This window comes from Mixophyes fleayi, chromosome 2, assembly GCF_038048845.1.
Source record: "Mixophyes fleayi isolate aMixFle1 chromosome 2, aMixFle1.hap1, whole genome shotgun sequence".
Lineage (NCBI taxonomy): Eukaryota > Metazoa > Chordata > Amphibia > Anura > Limnodynastidae > Mixophyes > Mixophyes fleayi.
In genome coordinates, this window is record NC_134403.1 from 99,393,970 (window position 1) to 99,412,891 (window position 18,922).

The window sequence follows — 18,922 nt, forward strand, 5'->3', positions numbered from 1 at the left end:
TGTCACATTTGCAGGGTTTGTTCACTTTGAGACATCCCTTTTGTTAGTTGTCTCTGCATGTTGATATATTAGACGTCTGTGTCATTTTCTGTGATGTGATCTTTGTGCAGTTTTGAAGCAACTGTCTGTGTTTGGTAGATGTTTGGTGTTATCGTCGATGTTAGTAGGTTAACAAAAGACCTATGACCTTGGACCCACAATCAAGCTTTCTGTCTTTCTTATCAAACGATGTTACAAGCGACTGTAATAAAAGACATGACATATATAATGTAAAATTAAAAATCTAAAGAAAAAAAATATCAATACTATGCTTGAGACTTTGGACCTTGTGTCCTTGGTGCCAGGACCAGGCAGGTTCCCTGTGTGTTAATAGCCAAAATACAAATTGTATTTAATTTTACCAAGTACAACTGGGATATATTTAAAAAAGATCACTCACAAACATGTGTTTTTTGTTTTTTTTTAACTTTCATTGCGGAATTAGTGGCGCTATATAAATGATGATGACGATGATGGCTAAACTTGAACCTCTGCTGTCCTAACTTCCTTTCAGTCTGCACTCTCTTTATTTGTGCAACATTTGCAGTCACCACATTTCTGTCTACCTGGAGCGCATGTTCAGTGGCTGTGGCGGTGTGTTGGAGAAACTTCAGTGTGTCTGCAGAGCATGGCCTGGACGTAGGGACATGGGAACAGCTGCACTGCAGGCTCATTTGTTTGTCTGCTTGGGGAAGCAGCGTTCTGCTTATCAGTAAAATAAGCAGTTATGAATTCATGTGACTTCTGCATTTGTGCTGTCTGTATTCCGGTGCGTCCATTATCAATAGCTCCAGTCTCTGCTGTATTCTACCCATGTGACTTCAGCCATGATGACATTGTAGAATAGATTTTTGCAAAGTCTCAGAAGCATTTGATCAATACCTTTTTATTTGTACTGTGAGCCTGAAATTCTGCAGGTATTTCGTGGATAACATTATATGGGAGGGAGAATTAAAGGTAACATTAAATTAGAATTAAGGGTAAGCACTTCTTTACAGATAGGATGTTAAGGCCTTGCACAGAAATAAGAGATGGAGAAAGGCCCATGAAAATTTGTGCACTAAAATTATTAGACAAGATGGAACAATAGTTTCTCCTCCGCTTTCATTGTATTTCCATATATAAAGGAGTATGGCGCGGGAATTGTGGTTAGGATCACTACAGGCTTTAGTGGCTTTGTGGGACGTCTGTATCTAAAAAATGGCAACTACTTTTAGACAGGGCCCCCTTACTTGTGCTTAGTGACTGTGCATGTATCTAATTGTCTTCTCATTTATTTGTAATGTCTGACATCTATAGTTGGGTGTACAGTTTACATAGGGATATATATTCATTTAGCATTCTAAATTCCCTAAGAGGTTATTCACCTAAAACTAAGAAGTTGTATTTGACATCACAGTCCTTCTGCCCCACTTTGCCAGGACCTTCTGAATATCTATGTTTAGGTACCTAGACTGGTTTTGTGTTGGCAAAACCCCTCCCACACCAAACTTGCCTACATATGGACATTCTAATGATTGGCTACAAGTTGTTCTAACTCCACCCACTGCAGCTTGTCCCAGTGCCCCCAGTTTTAGAAGAATATGTCATGAGTTAATTCACTCTAAGCAACTACAATAGAGAAGTGAGTGTACAGCCTTTGGCATGGCCTGGACTATTTTCAGTAGGGTGGTTTAAACTGTACTTGTTACACTGTAGATTCACTATCATTAAATCATTTTTTTTTAATTAGCTGAGCTGTTGTTGGTACTACAAAAATGTTTAGTGTTTCTTTTTTATATTGTATCTTTCTTTCTTGAAGAATACCATATATATGTTACATGTATGTGCCCTTGAGCTAAATTCTGTCATAAAGGGTGTCCTACAATAGAGTATGTTGAGATTTTTGTTTTTTAATCCACAAAAAACCTTGAAGGATGCATCCATGTTTTTATGTTTTAAAAACATTGATGCTTTGCCTCTGAACTAGACAAGACATTGAGAATATTTTTAAGATGAGGACACCAGGCATTCTTATAAACACTCGGTAGTGAAGCAAATAAAATAATAATCAAGATGTCTGCTATGTCTGGAGGAAAAAAAAGTAGAACATAACATCAATATTTTTCTACAGTGACTTACAGGATGAGATGAACAAGTAACCCCGGGTAGTGAAATATATGTTTTGTATGTGTTAGGCCATATAGAAATAATCGGTGGTAATTACCACATCTGCAGAATACAGTGCATGTATTATATGCTACACAACATATTGTATTCCCCTGTGCTGTTATACATTCACCTAACTGCACTGCAATCCTGATGGGTCTTTAGTGGGCTTGTATAGACGATCTATAATATTGGGGTACAAATCCAGTCACACATTAGGGCTGTTCTTAGATATAATGGTTAAACAAAAAAATTAATTTGCCACACCAAAATAATAATGTTGCTTTTCTGGAAAGTCAAATATGTATATAAATTTTTCTCTGTTTTATGAATTTAGAAGCACTCAGTGTCTCCATGAGAACCCTGTACATCAGCTGGGGCTGCTTTCATTCCTCATGATGCCCTAATGTAATCACCGTCAATAATATCATACCCATCTTTTGCCCGTAGGCAATGCCCCCAAGCATTGGAACTGCTTTATTAAACATGAATAGTACTAAAGCTAGGTACACACTACAGAAATTTCAACCAACTTTTTATGCCGAGTGATTTTACATGCGATCGATGGTCCGATCGATCGGTCCATGGACTGCATACACACTAGCCTTGTTTAGGACGATAAAGGGAAGAGCGGACGTCCCTTTAGCGACTTTTTACAGCCATGTTGTCGTGAGCAATGACTGTAATTTCGTACTCGCTGTTGTGGATCGGTCGGAAGTTTATACACACTACACAGCGGAAATGAGATTGGACCGAAAATATTAAACGGTACGACCAACCAAATGAGGCGATAATCGTCCATTTGGGCAGACTTTCGACCATCGTGTCACTGCACACACTGACCCGACTTTTGAACGAGCGGTCGTATGTCAGCTGTTTGAGCCGATTATTGGACGAAAACAGTGTAGTGTGTACCCAGCTTTAGAGTGGAACTGTGTAATGAGATAAAGAGACAATGGGGAACATTAAAGGGTGCTGCATCATATAAGTGGTCGTACAGCTGTCTATTTTTATGCAAACTTAATTTTCCTAATATATACAGTGGGTGGAATAGGTATTGAACACAACAACATTTTTCTCTGTAAATATATATTTAATGTGGCTATTGTAATGAAATTTACACCAAATGTCAGCATCAACCCTTGCAATCCACACATGCAAAGAAATGAAATCATAGATGTCCATAATTTAAGTTTTGTGTAATAATGTGAAATGACAAAGGGAAAAAGTATATATTGCTTTAACGCAATTGTGGGCTTAATTTTGCCTTCTAAGCGAGCCTTGTTAGTTTGCCTTTGTGTTTTTGCACCCAGGACTGTTTGAGTTGAGGCCACATACTTGAAAGCTTACACTCCCACCTGCTATGAATTTCTATAGAAAACAAGATTTACATCAGTGTTTTAGGTAGGAGTGAGGTTTAGCTAAAATATATTGAAGTGATAGAACCTGCAATACTTGCCTGCTTCCATAAATAAACATTACTTGTATTATTCTGCACCTGTGTTTAAGCAGCAAAAACAGGTCTGTAATTTTATTAAACATATTTACTTAGCATAGTTCGTTGTGGCCAGTTAGCCTGCCTTCTCCCCTTTCTACTTTGAGAGCTCGTTTTCACTTAATAATATTATTACCATTTATTTATATAGCGCCACTATTTCCACAGCACTGTACAGAGAACTCATTCACATCAATCCCTGCCCCATTGGGGCTTACAGTCTAAATTCCCTAACCCACACACAGAGACAAACAGACACACAGACTAGGGTCAATTTGCTAGCAGCCAATTAACCTACCAGTATGTTTTTGGAGTGTGGGAGGAAACCCACACAAATACAGGGAGAACATACAAACTCCTCACAAATAAGGCCATGGTCTGGAATTGAACTCGTGACCGCAGTGCTGTAAGACAGAAGTGCTAACCACTAAGCCACTGTGCTGTCCCACCAATGCACTGTTCATGCGCTTTTCATCCATTTACTTCTGAAAAACGCATTAAACATAAGACAAATAGTTTCTTATAGGCTTGTTCCCACTATTGCATACTAAAATGTTGATGCAAAATTTAAAACATAACGCCTCACAACCTATTTCTCTGCTTTTAATGCATGCTACCAGTAAAATAGATTGTTTTGTTAAATGAGCAATGCATCTAGGGACACAAACACATTGAAATGTATTGTTACATGTCTAAAGTGCACATAAGGTTTTATATGTGGATGAGCCTTTAACCCTTCTCATTCTTTCTATTGTCCCTGAAATACAGCTTGGTTCCAGGGAGGCAGCTAGTTTACTATTTGATTTATACCCAGCAATGAGATCCTTTGAGTGACAAAATTAATAGGGGGATGTGAGTGGCCAACAAACTTCACCAGTATCTAACGTACAAGCTCTTATGCCCTGCTGCATTAACCCTTGCTAACCCTCTGCTAATAGCTTGTGTATGTCTGCTGTTTCACCGACTTACATTCTCAGTATAAAGAGTATTCCTCCCATTTGTCATTTTTTGGAATTTATTTACATACAATCAAATTGTATTTATTCTGTAACGTTTACCACTGATCAACACAAAATACTCTGTTATATTGCTGTAAAACTTTTTCTTAATTGCAATTTAAAAAAAAACAATAATTAGATTTTTATAGTTTGTACAAGTATTCACCCCTTTTGCTAAGATATATCTCAATAAACCCTGGTACAATCTGTTATCGGTCACATGTTTAGTTGATTGGAGTCCACCTGTTTGCAATGAAAGAGTTTCAATTGATTTCAAAATAAATACACCTGTCTGTGAGAGGTCCAACAGTTGGTTGCTGTGTTTCTAAACAAGCACTTCACCATAAAAATGAAAGGACATAATGAAATGCAAGAAAGCGGTATTGAAAAGCACCAATCAAGAAAAGGATATAAGAGGATTTCAAATGCTTTTAATACCCTCTGGAGCACTGTCAAGTTCATCATAAATAAATGCAGAGACTATGGCACATATGTAAGTTTGTCTAGAATAGGCCATCCTCCAAAGCTGAGTATCAGTGTAGGGAGGGTACTCGTGGGGGCTGGCTGCAAACTTTAGCCTGGAGGGCAAGTCTTGGCTCAGCAGCTTATTAGGAACATTTTAAATGGAAAATACTGCAGGTAGTTCAGTGGCCCAGCCCAAGGTAGCCCACTGTGGGACCGGCCCGGGGGTTTGGCCTGCTCACTAAGCTTATCACCATAAAACACTGTGCAGTGGTTGTGGGAGCATATTACAGTGAGTATGCCTCTGCTCCAGGGACTGAAACCACTTATATACAGGGCAAAATGGATGGAACAAGACAGACACTAATCTTGAAGAAAAATATAATGTAGTCTGCAAGACACTTTGTACTTTGGGAGAAGATTTCTATTCCAGTGGAATAAGCCACAAAAGTCAGATGGGAGTGGCTTAAATAAAACATCAATGTCTTGTAGTGACACAGACCTCAATCCCATTGAGAATATGTGGAAGGATTTGAGTCTCTACATTTTACCTTAATGGTATTTATTAGATGTGACTGAGTGTAATGGTAGCGACATAAAGGCCTGTAAAAGGGGACATTTACAGCAAGTGAAGAAACAGGATCTGCTGCATGCATGATGTATATAGCAAGTCTCCCTCCGTGTGTGGGTGTAGACATCTGGCTGATAGAAAGAAGATTGCATGTCAGATTAGCTTTAGCAAAAGAACTGTCAATGCCCATAGGCAAATGTTTCTATGAGGGGTGGTTGTGGCGAGATCTGTACTACAAAACCTGTTTGCTTTGTCCTGCAATTGAAAAAGAACCAGCTCAAAACTGACACACATACACCTTATTGTCTATATCCTATAGCTAGAATTCTGGCTTGATTTGTGCTTTTAAATGTTACAAGTTTCGAAAGATGTATATGCGTATTTAATTGCCTTAATTGTACAGCTTCACTTTTCAATCTGTGTGTATAATTATGTTGTACATACAAGTGTGTGTGTAATAGAAAATGAGCAGCACAGAAATTACTCTACATTTAAAATATATTCATAAAAAGAATACGCCAACATAATAGATATAAAATACAAATGTTACTTAGTTTTGTTTTACTAAAATCAATCTGTCCATAAACTAGTAACCAACTCTAAACATGGAAAATTTGCAGACAGTGGGTTAAATCACCTGATTACAGCTGTGTTGTTATACACATGTGTGTTACACAACACAGTAAAAATGTGTATTTCTGTGTTATGCCACTACAGCAAAAGTGGTAAGGGGCCCATGTTGTGCACATAAAATATGCTACTAATGAAGGAATCCCATCACAGTTTGAGCTACAGCTGAATGTTGTTTTACATGAACTACTACAAACATTCCAAAATATATGAAATTGTTTCAAGATCTAGTTAGAGCTAATATTTTTTTACACTAAGAAAAGTACATCTAAATAACAAGAATATATATTGTGTCCAACCTTTATTTTGTCTGCACGAATCTCAGCAGCCAGATAACCAATGTACCTAACTGTTCTGAGTCCCTTCTATTGATGTTAAAGGATGCTTTCCTGGCTCCTTTAAAGATCCTGCTGGCTCCTAGATTTGACCGACTGGTGCCTAAATTAAACATTATATTGTCCACCTCTATGACATGAAATTTTATATAAATAAATTTGTAAATGGCATAAGATGGCATTTCATATTAACATATTTGTCTTTAGTGTACCCCAGGAATTCTCAGCTTGATTTTTTTTTTTTCTTTTTCATTTTACTATTTTTGTATAGCTAATCTGTTTTGTATAATTTGGTTACTTTTGTGAACAATGAATGGCTCACAAGAAATGTTGCAAACGTTTTTACATGTATACAATATATTAGGTTTTTGACAGTCATTGTTGGTAGACAGCTATAAGAGTTCAGCAGCAATGATCCTCTGGTGGGAAGACTGCATTTTATTGAACCAGCAACCATTTGTAGATTTGTTTCCAAAAGATAGCACTTCCTGCAGCCTGTTCGTCAGCCAGGGACAGTGACATCTCGGCAAATCCTCAATCATCACCATTTATTTATATAGCGCCACTTAATCCGCAGCGCTGTACAGAGAACTCATTCACATCCGTTCCTGCCCCATTGAAGCTTACAGTCTAAATTCCCTAAGATACACACAGACACAGACAGACAGAGAGAGAAAGACAGACTAGGGTCAATTTTGATAGCAGCCATTTAACCTACTAGTATGTTTTTGGAGGGTGGGAGGAAACCGGAGCACCCGGAGGAAACCCACACAAACATGGGGAGAACATACAAACTCCACACAGATAAGGCCATGGTTGGGAATTAAATTCATGACCCCATCGCTGTGAGGCAGAAGTGCTAACCACTAAGCCACTGTGCACATGATCATAGTCTCTGCTTTTTAACCTTTTTTAGATCTTTAGGGAATGGGCTTAATGATGTGTGATGGGCTTCCACTATCTGTAATGGAGTGGGAGGTAATACTTCTCTTTGTAACAGCTACTATGGGATGCCAGGTTGACACTGAAAAATGTATTTTCTTTCTTCACAGCTTATATCTAAGGTTAGGATTTTTTTATTTTTTTTTAAACTAAAGGTATTTAAGGCTTCAATCAGACAGGCATAGACTAAAGCCCTATATTTGTCTAACTATCAGCCTTTCAGTTTGGGGGCAGTGAACATTTTGCAGCATAAAATGGCAGATAATTGGCGATCCTATCATGGCATTGGAGCATGACTGGATGGGCTTACTCTACCACCATTTCTTTGCAGTTTCCAGTGGCTTACCTGATTCGTCTTGGGGTTACTTTACTGTCCGTAATCTGCCATTACTAATTACTCCTACCGGTGTTACTCAGACACTCACCGACTGCGAGTGCCAGCTGAGCACCACATGTAGGAGTAGTCGTTGTCTCCACCAGGCTGCTTCACTGGCACCTGAAACCGTTTAGTTCTGTGTGTTGTGCATAGCTGCTGCAGCAACTTTTTGCTGACTAGGGCTGGCTCCTCCTGACCACTTGCTTAGGATCAGGATAGCAGTTTATAACGTTGACTCAGGTTACTGGGTTCAACATCAGGCATCAGGGGAGCGGCTTACAGTTTTAGGAACCAGTAAGATAAGTGGACCGTTGCACATCATTATGTGGTATTGATCATACAGCCAGAAGTACAGTACGGTGCACACATTATCTGGGTCTCTGCTGCCATTTTTATAAAATTTTTACACATAAATTGGCAAGGGGGTAATCCAGCCTCCTGCCCCTTTAACCAATCCATATTTTGCATACAAATCAGACTGGATACTTTTAACACCTTTTAACATTGTTCACAGTGACGGGAGATTATTATCCCTACCCTGTCCATGCACCCTGGCACCGCTAAGTCTGGGTTGGCAGATTTAATCTTTAATTCTACTGATCAAAATGCTTCCAGGTGACCTGCATCGGGATCTAGCTTCATTCCTCCATGACAAAATTGGCCCCATATTGTGGCTGGTCAGGTCCTGTGTCCGAAGAGGTAATACATCTCACTGCTGTACTATAGCTGGGCTACAGTGCAGCAGCTTCTGATGCAAGCACTATTATTTGTACAGAAAGTGCAGGGCACGGAGCATTAACTTTTAAGGTGACAGACAAAAATTGGGTGGTAAGGGGGAACTTTTACATGTTGTATGTTGTCTCAAAGCAGGCTGTTTATTGTTGTGGACTAAGGGTAGAAGTGCTATTTGTTGGATGACCCCTGGGAAATTCAAAATTTGGAACTTTTAGTTGCTTTATAAAACGAAAATAGCTCTGTAAGAAAAATAATAACGCTAACCTCATTTGGGTGCACTTAATCAAAAACCTTTTTACAAAGACAGCAAGTGAACAAGTCTACTTTCCGCATCTTGTGTGCCAAGCACAGTCCTTCAGGTAAGATAGCTGTAACCTTTCCAGTTTCATTCATCAGCCTAAGTGGATCTAGATATGTGCTAACATGTCACTTGACATTCCCAACTGGCCACAGTACATTCAGAATTAGTAGAAATTGATTCTACAGTCCAGCTCACTTCAGCTGCTGCCTTGGTATTGACAGATTTCTCTTTTGAGCGACCTGGTATGTGATCCAATACTTTAAGTTTGTTCCTTGCGCCAAAGTATAGCAGCCTATGAAGTGCTCTACAGGGCATTCTGCAGGACACTAGTGTGACTCACACATTAATTACTAGAGGATTATTTCAAATATACTTGTTAATGTTTTAAATTCCTTTTCATTTTAGATTGCATTATATTTTAAGTCTTGTGGCTCTGAATGCACTCTTCCTTCCTTGTTTATTATTGTGCATTATTTTTATTTTATCTGCTGCAAATAATTTTTATAAAATGTATAAAAATGCTAATTACTAATTAATTATACAAATAAATAATTACATTAATACTCATACCTACTGACTTAAATTTTGTGTTTGGTATTAGTGTTTCTAACACCGGTACAATGCACAAGAAGGGTCTGAAAATGAAAATAATTGTTTCCAATGACCACATAATCGCTCAAAATGTTACACTCATTCATGAGCATTCCAAGCCCTACACTCACCTCCCTAATGTGAGTATAAGTGAAAGTTAACACCACATGTCAAACATGTTTCTATGCATTTTCACTGCCATCAACTTGTGTTTTTAAATGCTAGTGGGTATACGCGCTTTTCTCCTAATTATAGAAACACCCACAGAGTGTTTGGTGAACCTAGCTTTAAAAAAAAACTAAATAGCCATAAATTTGAACACATTATATTACAAAAACCCAGTACCAATAAAAATAATGTCGTACGATGTTTAGGTGGTTCGTGACATAATTAGAAGTGGTTCTTCACAGCTTCTTTAGTACTGTCCTATTTTAATTGCTGTGGTTCCATCTGCTTTCTGGCAGCAGTTTGCTGCATTCTGTTCCACACAAGTACCTGTCCCTCCTTGTTTCACAGATTTTCTATTTGCCTGTCTCATGCACTTTGCTCTGTGCGTGGTAAGGTGGGGCAGGGCGTTCCTTTCCCTGCACTGTGTGTGTGTTGTATTACCTGCACATTTGCATGTTTGACCTAGCAGGATAATTGGGCCCCAAGCAACATGGGCGTAACCTTGTGCTCACAAACACTCAGTTTCATGTATGACTCATAAGGCTGAGGCAAAGATACCACTTCCCTAATCTGTCGTGGCCATTTTAACATTGCTGTCTTAAAACCTTTTTCTATCATCTGACTTAAGAGGATCCTATGCATGCAGGATGCAAGGAAAGCAATGAAAAGGTAGGTGCTGCCTGTTCAGTGTCTCTTTGTAAAACAAAAAAACCCAACAGAAACAAAAAAAACTTTGACAGCTAAACCTGTAATTTTCCATCATACCAAAGTGTTCCGCTTGCTTTACATAAACTTTAGCATCTAATATGTAACTGAACTTAAAACAGGGCTTGTGTTTGCCTTTTGTCCATGACCCCTATAAAATCAAGGCTTGAATTTTCTTGGTTTTGTTAAAAATGAAAAATGAGAGGTCTGTAGTTTCCTTTAATTTTGTTCTTCTTTTAATGAAGTATATCCTTAGATCTTGTAGGAGTATGCTGGACAGTCACACATGTAGTGTCAGTTGCCTGTAGATTATTGGGCATTTGTTTAAATAAGAGACTTTCTGCCTTGGTGATTATTACTTGATTTTTATGTGGAAAAAGATTTTTGTTTTTGGACCTGAGGAGTCCTAACATACTTTACCATATCAAAAGCGGATTCAGCTCACAGTGTCAGATTGCAATTGATACATCCATCATCTTTATGTGAATTACTTACTATATTTGAATAATAATCTTTATTAATTTTTTGTAATTCAATTATTGTGGGTAGGGTTATGTGTTATGGTTTTATATGCATCTATATTTTATCTGACTTAGAATATTAAATATTTTATTTGCAATTCTCTTGGATATTGTATACATATTTGTCCGCCAATCAAATGGTATTTCTTGTATTATTGTACACCCTGTGTGTCTCCTTTCTGTGCTGTATACTTCTTTGTCAGTTGCATGTAGTGCCTTTTGTCTGTTGGTTTTATGATCCAGGATTATTTGTTTGCTTTATGGATGTGCTGTCTGCCATTATGGAGAAGGCTGTTGTGTTGTATAGAATTATAAGTGTGGTAGTAATGTATAGTTTGGAAATTCTCTTTTCGGATTATCATTATTATGTCCATGAAGAAACTGGAGTATATATGGCTAAACATCTCATTTAGTAAGCTTAAAAACAATGAAGCTACCTTGGGACGGTACCTACAAACAGAAAAATGTTTTTTGGGCAAGAATATTTGCTTTTTGTTAGATACTGAACATCTGACATAGAACGATTTGAAATGCCAAGGCTAAATATTATAAGTGATGATACTTATTTTGATGGTATGTACAGACTTTTTGCCTGATGTTGTTCAAAATAATACATTTTGCTGCATGTTGGATTGCAAGTCTAGTGATTATTTAATAAATAGGTTTTAATATGGGCGCTCTCAACTAGATTCAGTTTTACTGTAGTCCATTGCAGTATAAGATAGTGTTTCTGTGTTCTTATGGTTAGTTTATTCTTACAGCCTAGAATAGGCTTTGTGTACCTGGTAATACTGTCATGCTGCTAAAATCATTTTTGTGTTTATTGTTCTGTAAAACAACATATACACTATAATGCAGTTACATTATTTTCATCTGATATGCAAATCATTGTACTAAAAGATTTACTTCAGTAAAGGCTGTTAGCCGTTTATCAAATATGCTCTGAAATGTACACTGATCATGTAGTTTTCAGGACAGTACTGTCTAAGGCATTGTACACACACTATAAAGCCCGATACTGACATATTTGAGTAATCTGCATTACTTTAAGGTAATAGAGTTGCAGCCGTGTACATTGGAAGTAATACTAAGTTAACCATGTGTTTGTGCTGGAATTGTTCGGCAATTCACTTGTTTTCAACCAGACTGGTCCAACCAAGAAAATCATCTTAAACATCCAAATCCAGTCCTGTTTGATTGGCCATAATTCAGAATCAATTTGGCGGATCTATTCTGATCTGTTTGTTTGTTCCACATTTAGAACAACAATATAAATTGTACAGGTTTAGTTTCACATTCTGTATGAGCCTTTCAGCAGTTTTGCCAAATGCCAGAGTTACTTCAGTATGACTAGTATTAGCTCATCACACCAATCTTTATGAAGATGCTGCTAAATTACCCCTTAGCATAATAGCAGGAATATAAGCCTACAATAGATAACTACTTTAACCCTTTAATAGTGCAGGCTTCTGGCTTTTTTGGAGGGATCACAAGACTTTATGCAGCTTAGATGAAGTCACAAATTCATTGGGGGAAGTGAGAGGAGATACGGTATTAGGCAATCAAGTAGTATACAAGCTGCCAACCTCCCATACTGAGTTCACTCATACTGGTTGGCCAGTTTGCATATTAATGGCTAACGAAGAGAGATTTATTTCAACAAAATTAAAACCAACAATGCATTATATAGGTGATTCATTTTTAACGCTTTCTTATTAAGATGGCACATTGTAGGTGGCAAGTGTTTTAACAATTTACTCAATTTTAACCATTGGTTTAATCATGTCACTGTAGCTAATTGAATGTTATGAATATGTGCTTCAGAGAGTCAATATATTGTGTGAGTGACTTGGCCTTTCACCTTAAGGTGCACACACATAACAAGACCTGTCTACTTGGCGTTGGTTGCTGAACGTTGTGGTCAGCAATAATCACTGAAATAGTGGTCATTGTCTGATCATTCCTGGCCAGTTGTTATTTTTTTTCAAATCAATGGGGAACTCATGCTGAGTAGGGTGTATAATAGTTTGCTTGGCATAAAATACACAAATTTGGACTGTCGTGCCCACAGAAAATGCGTATGCCTATACCCGTATGCTGATATGACAGTCGCACCTCCTTACTTTTGAAACTGGTTGGGGGTAAGGGTATATGATGTACGTGTGACATGAACCTGACACATATGCTATGGGTGAGGAGCGGAACACATACTGAGATGCCTTCTGCTCTGCATAAGGACGTAAATGTGCATTTAAATGCGTTTGATTTAAGACCCTTTGGGCTATATTTACTAAACTGCGGGTTTGAAAAAGTGGAGATATTGCCTATAGCAACCAATCAGATTCTAGCTTTCAATTATTTAGTGCATTCTAGAAAATGACAGCTAGAATCTGATTGGTTGCTATAGACAACATCTCCACTTTTTCAAACCCACAGTTTAGTAAATATAACCCTTTTGTCTTTTGGGCAAATTTAGACACTATCTTAATTGGAAGACAAAGACAGAAAAGTGGGCTGCAATGTTGTAAAATAACTCTTTTACTTAGTATTGTGTTCTATTGTTCAATACATTTAGGGGTTGAATTCAATTTTAAAAATATCCGTGCAAGGTGCCTCCGGAATGGCTGCAATTTTTTTTTTTTTACAGGTGTAATGCTCATTTTTTCTCACACCCTATTGAGGTGTGAGAATAATTGAGCGTTACTTTTTATCGGAGTGACGGTAAAAATGCACGGCAAAACATTATGGCCAATTGAATCTGCTCCTTAATGTTATTATGTGTTAGGTTTAACTGAAGGGCCACTTCAATCTGCCTGAGGAACTTTGGGGTAATGTACCACAGTTTAAAAGTCCTAGGGTCTAGACTATATAAAAAATTATTTCAAATGAAGACTGTGCTTTCTAAATAAGTTTAATATGCAGGCACTGTGACTCTTAGAAAGTGGAACCATATCACATAAGCACATTTATATGGTTACGGCTGAGTTGAGCCACTTACCATGATGATATGGAAAGAAGAGTTCAGCCAACCAGCACTGGGAGTCTAGTGGTTATTTTCAAACAAGTGTTTCTTTTGGACATACTATCCCTTCTTTAGTATAAGCCATGTATTACCACATTACTGCTTTTAATACTGACCTTATGTCACAAGACTGTGACTGTTAGTGACTTTTCCAAACATTGCAATCTTCAAAATATGCATCATTTAGGGAAACACTGTGACCTTTGATAAACATTTTATTTTATCTTTGTCCTGTCGGAATAGGTCTTTAAATAGACATAATGGACCTGATTCATTAAGGAACACAAAGTGAACACAAATTGTGTTTCTTTAAATTGGACGGTAATTGCACACGTACGCCTGTATACAAATACAAGCGTTTCTCAGGAAGTCTTTCAAGTTGAATACTGGTGTAAGTACGCTCTACCTCTACAGCACTTGCTGTGTACAAACAAACAGCTAAAAATCACAAACCTGAGAGATGCCCTGAGAGCTTGAATCGGACAGACGTGTATGCGTGCGGTCAGTCTTGGTAAGCCCTTACTGTACTTTGCCTACGTGTATACGCCCCTTCCCTTCCCCCATTCCGTAGGCTGTCAGATGTCTTTTGCGGTCCGAGATGAATTGCATGCACTTGCGTTTACTGGCGTATAGTCTGTTTCTTTTTGTGTAAATAATTTTTACGTGAAACACAACTTGTTTTGGGCTTTACGTTCCTTAATGAATCAGGCCCAATATATCTATAAAATGTTTAGAGTTGCTTACGTCTTGTACTCATGGACTGCCTTGCTTCCAACTGGTTGCTATGGTTTTACAGTATACAATTGACCACTATTTTAACAAGTGTAAAACTGAGAACATGATCTACTGAAAGCACTACAGGGCAATGCACCATGGGCAGATTTAAAGCCAACACTAAGTACAGGACTTTACATTGTCTGATATGTGTGCAAGTGAAAGACTTGTATGCTTGCATTGGTGGAATGTACTGCAGATAGAGCACTTTATTGCTATTTAACACTGGTCTGTTAGTTGAATTCCATGTCTATCAGCATTCTAAATTCCATTCATTAATACAACTTATAAAGAATGGCGACCGAGTGGAACACTGGCTTCTGATGTAAGATGAAAATACAAGTAGCAACATAGTGGTGCTCCTACACTGAATTATTTATCTTTCATAAAGAGACACAGGCTAGTGTATTGCTAGTATTTTATTCAAGATCTAGCCTGGTTGTCACTGAAGACGTTACAGGGCTGGCATCGTGTTGCACAATACTCTGGTATTGCTGCTTCTGACTCATGCACCCTGGTTTATTCCAGGTGATGTAAAACAGTCCAAAGGGCAGTGATTGGACTTTCTAGGGCTGGGACAAAGCAAACATGCTACATGGGTGTGTATAGCTGCATAGAAGCAGGCAGTGGGGCTGTTAAGATGGGATAAAGTATAGTCTTATACAATGAGAATACTGTGCTATGTGTTTACAAAGCATAAATGTTTGTTTTCTTCTTCTTTTTTTTTCATATGGTCTAAGTTATGCTTTTCCTCCAAATTATTTACTACTGAGCTTATATTTTGCCAAGTGTTTAAAATTGTATAATCTGATCTACAGCTATAGTTACAGGCATCCAGGACCGACAAGACTAATTAATTTGTAATTTCCTACCCCTAGCGAGTTACATATGGATGGAAACCTTGATCTGAAAATTCTTATTAACTTGATTACCCAGGTGTTTCCTTTTTCCTCCTACCTGTATACTATAGATGACAACTGTTTTTAAGTGTCAAAGACCATTCCAAGTTTTGAAGACTTGACCCTGTTTTATTATTTTTGACTAATTCTCGTAGTACTGTGTGTCCTTTTGGGTGCTGAATGCAGTGCTTGCTATGTATTCTTATCCTATATGTTAGGTAAGGCAGAATGTTTGTTTGAATGTAATACATCATCATCATCATCATCATCATCATCATTTATTTATATAGCGCCACTAATTCCGCAGCGCTGTACAGAGAACTCACTCATATCATTCCCTGCCCCATTGGGGCTTACAGTCTAAATTCCCTAACACACACACACACACACACACACAGAGACACACAGACTAGGGTCAATTTGTTAGCAGCCAATTAACCTACCAGTATGTTTTTGGAGTGTGGGAGGAAACCGGAGCACCCAGAGGAAACCCACGCAAACACGGGGAGAACATACAAACTCCTCACAGATAAGGCCATGGTCGGGAATTGAACTCATGACCCCAGTGCTGTAAGGCAGATGTGCTAACCACTACGCCACCGTGCTGAATACAGTCAGTGTTCATGTAGTGTCATGTCAATGTGATGTTCTATTTTTGTATAGCATTCTTCTCACCAACGCATACACATTCACCTGCCCAAGAGCATGATGCCATTGGAGATGATTTTTAAATGTTGGTAAGTACAGTATACATATAACTTATGCCTTATTGCTATTTTACACCCTCTTTGGATTGGTGCATACATGCTACAATTGACCTAATTTGCTGCAAATCTCTGCATTTATGGGCCCAAAAAGGCTGCTGATCATGGTCAGCATTGGAAAATGCATTAGGAAGAGGTTGGTGCAGTCTGACACTGCCTGCCGTTATGGTCAGATGTGGTCCATAAGACATGTGATCAAGGGGTTTGTATATCCAGATGCTTAGATCTGCCCATGGGGTTTATTCATTATTTCTCTTTACAATATGTGTTTTCTGATCTTTACCTTTGTCTGGGAAGTGTTAAATAAAACACATACCTATGTACAGGTATATGCAGCACAACAGGTAGCATTTGGGATAAGCATCTTACATTTAAAGCTGGCCTCTTCTCTAACCCAAAATGCTCAAGTGCTAGAAGTCTCGAGTTTTAAGCCATGTGCATCTATTAGGAACATCAGATCATATCTATTTCTTCCCAAGTCAGTCAGTATCCTTAAGCTGGGTGTACACACTACATGTTTTTCACCCAATTATCGTGCCAGTTACAGGATAAACGACCGTTGGGTCCGATATTGCATTAGTGTGTATACTCCCATGATCATGTTTTATCATACCAAAGCACATCGTATTGTTTGATTTTATAACCGGACTGAAAATCTCTGTAAACAATGTTGCCCAAATTCTGCAGTGTGTATGTAGTCACAACCAGCAGTATAGGGAGATCTCCATAGAGTTTACAGAGCCATGATCTTTTCAGAAGATTGTTATGACAGATGAAGAGCACGGATCTGATGGTAACTCATAAAACATGTACAGTGTGTACATATTAATCGGCAGGCCAATCAGGACTTTGTCGTTGGTAAAATCATTAGCTATATTGCAGTGGTAGAAGTTTTCTGTAGTACCCAGCCTTTCTCTAATAACCAAACCAAAATTTTACAGTTACTGGGCATATCAGTATCAAAATATTTCCAGATTAGTTCAGCCAGCTGGTTTGCTACAACACATACTGGTTTCAAGCTTAGTTTTATTGCTTAGATGAACACTAATGGCAGCCATGTTTTCTTTTGTAAGCAGAAATGCTGACACAGGCAAAAAATACAATCTTGGCTGCATTATCAAGTGGTTTGCAAACTGTTCACATCAACAATTTATGTATTCTCTTTAACTCCCATAATATTTTATCTAATGGTGATTTATATTTATTCTCAGATCTTACTTGGATACAAAAAAGATGATCTTTCCCCCCCACTCTCCCCTTGGCAGTAGTGAGATTAACATTAATACTACAACACTTACAGGACATCTGTTTGTCATTTTGTCAGTTGTGGAAACAATGAACACTATCCATATGCTTTGAAATGGTGTTTGTTGAGGTATTTTAGAAAAATAAATTCCTTTTAATCTATCTAATGTGAACATTTTTTTTATATATTTTGTTGTTTGGCCCCTTGGGACAAATATTGTTTACTAAGCAAGACTTGAAATAGCATAATTTGTATGCTTGATTAAGAGACAGTATAGAGATATACCTAAATTATAATCCACTTACATTTGTTTTCTGCGACCCTGGAAAATATCATAAATGTTCAAATTCCATTTACTGATCACAATGATCATAATAAAATTACTGTATAGTTATATTGTTATTAGATCCTCTACTTAAACAGCTATTCAGTTTATATATTTTATTAAAAAGAGCAAGCTTCTTTGACTGTGGCCTGCAGTCAGGTGAACTAGATGGCTCCTTCAGTCTTATTTTATCAGATAACAACTGTGCACATCAAACATGGAAGCCAGTCTGGTTGTAGCAGAATGCTGTCTAATATTTCTGGTACAGACGGACACATTTTTGTAGACCGGCATGTGCCACCCCCCATAGTTAGTGTTGTTTCCTCAATAACATGGTAGAGAAAGCCCTGCTTGCATGGAGAGTTTATGGAGAGGAAGCCCTGCAGTTTCATTCAGTAGAAATCATAGGTCGTTTCAGCCAGTGAAACTACTGTGATTTTAACTTGCGTGATTTTTTTAATAGTTAAGCTTCAGTCTTTTGGTATTGAAACAGAGTGGTTTCCATTTGTCACAGATCAACAACAATTTCAAGAAATGAAACTGTCTGTTTTTGAGTCTGGGTAGGATGAAGCTGAGTTGTTTGGCTTAACAGACGATAGCAGCTATATACACCATGCTGTGGGAAATTACCTTTTAACACTAATCTGGGGCATCCGCTTTCAACCCTTGTATAAAGCATTTTGGGAATCCTGGCAAAAAGAGAATTGGATTGCGATTAAATTGCCAAATTACCATAAATTTCTATGAAATTGTCTCTCATTTACCATAGTATTTTGTTTAGAGGTAAATACAGCACAAAGCAGATTTTTTGAGTAGGTTAAATTTGCAGTCACCTATTCCACACGTTGCTATTGCAATGAATATTTCATTATTGT

The 18,922-nt window shown here is 37.8% G+C and overlaps 1 protein-coding gene across 4 annotated transcripts in view; it reads left to right on the forward strand.

Annotated features, from left to right (window-relative positions):
- ELF1 (E74 like ETS transcription factor 1) overlaps positions 1 to 18,922 on the forward strand; it is a 106,082-nt gene that overhangs the window by 17,647 nt on the left and 69,513 nt on the right. The window contains exon 1 of one of the 4 annotated variants that reach the window (XM_075199780.1): positions 10,343 to 10,460. The exons of the other annotated variants lie outside the window; for them this stretch is intronic. The gene's annotated coding sequence lies outside the window, so the exon portion shown is untranslated. Of the gene's footprint in view, positions 1 to 10,342; positions 10,461 to 18,922 lie in introns of those variants that run through there. 4 annotated transcript variants of the gene reach the window in all.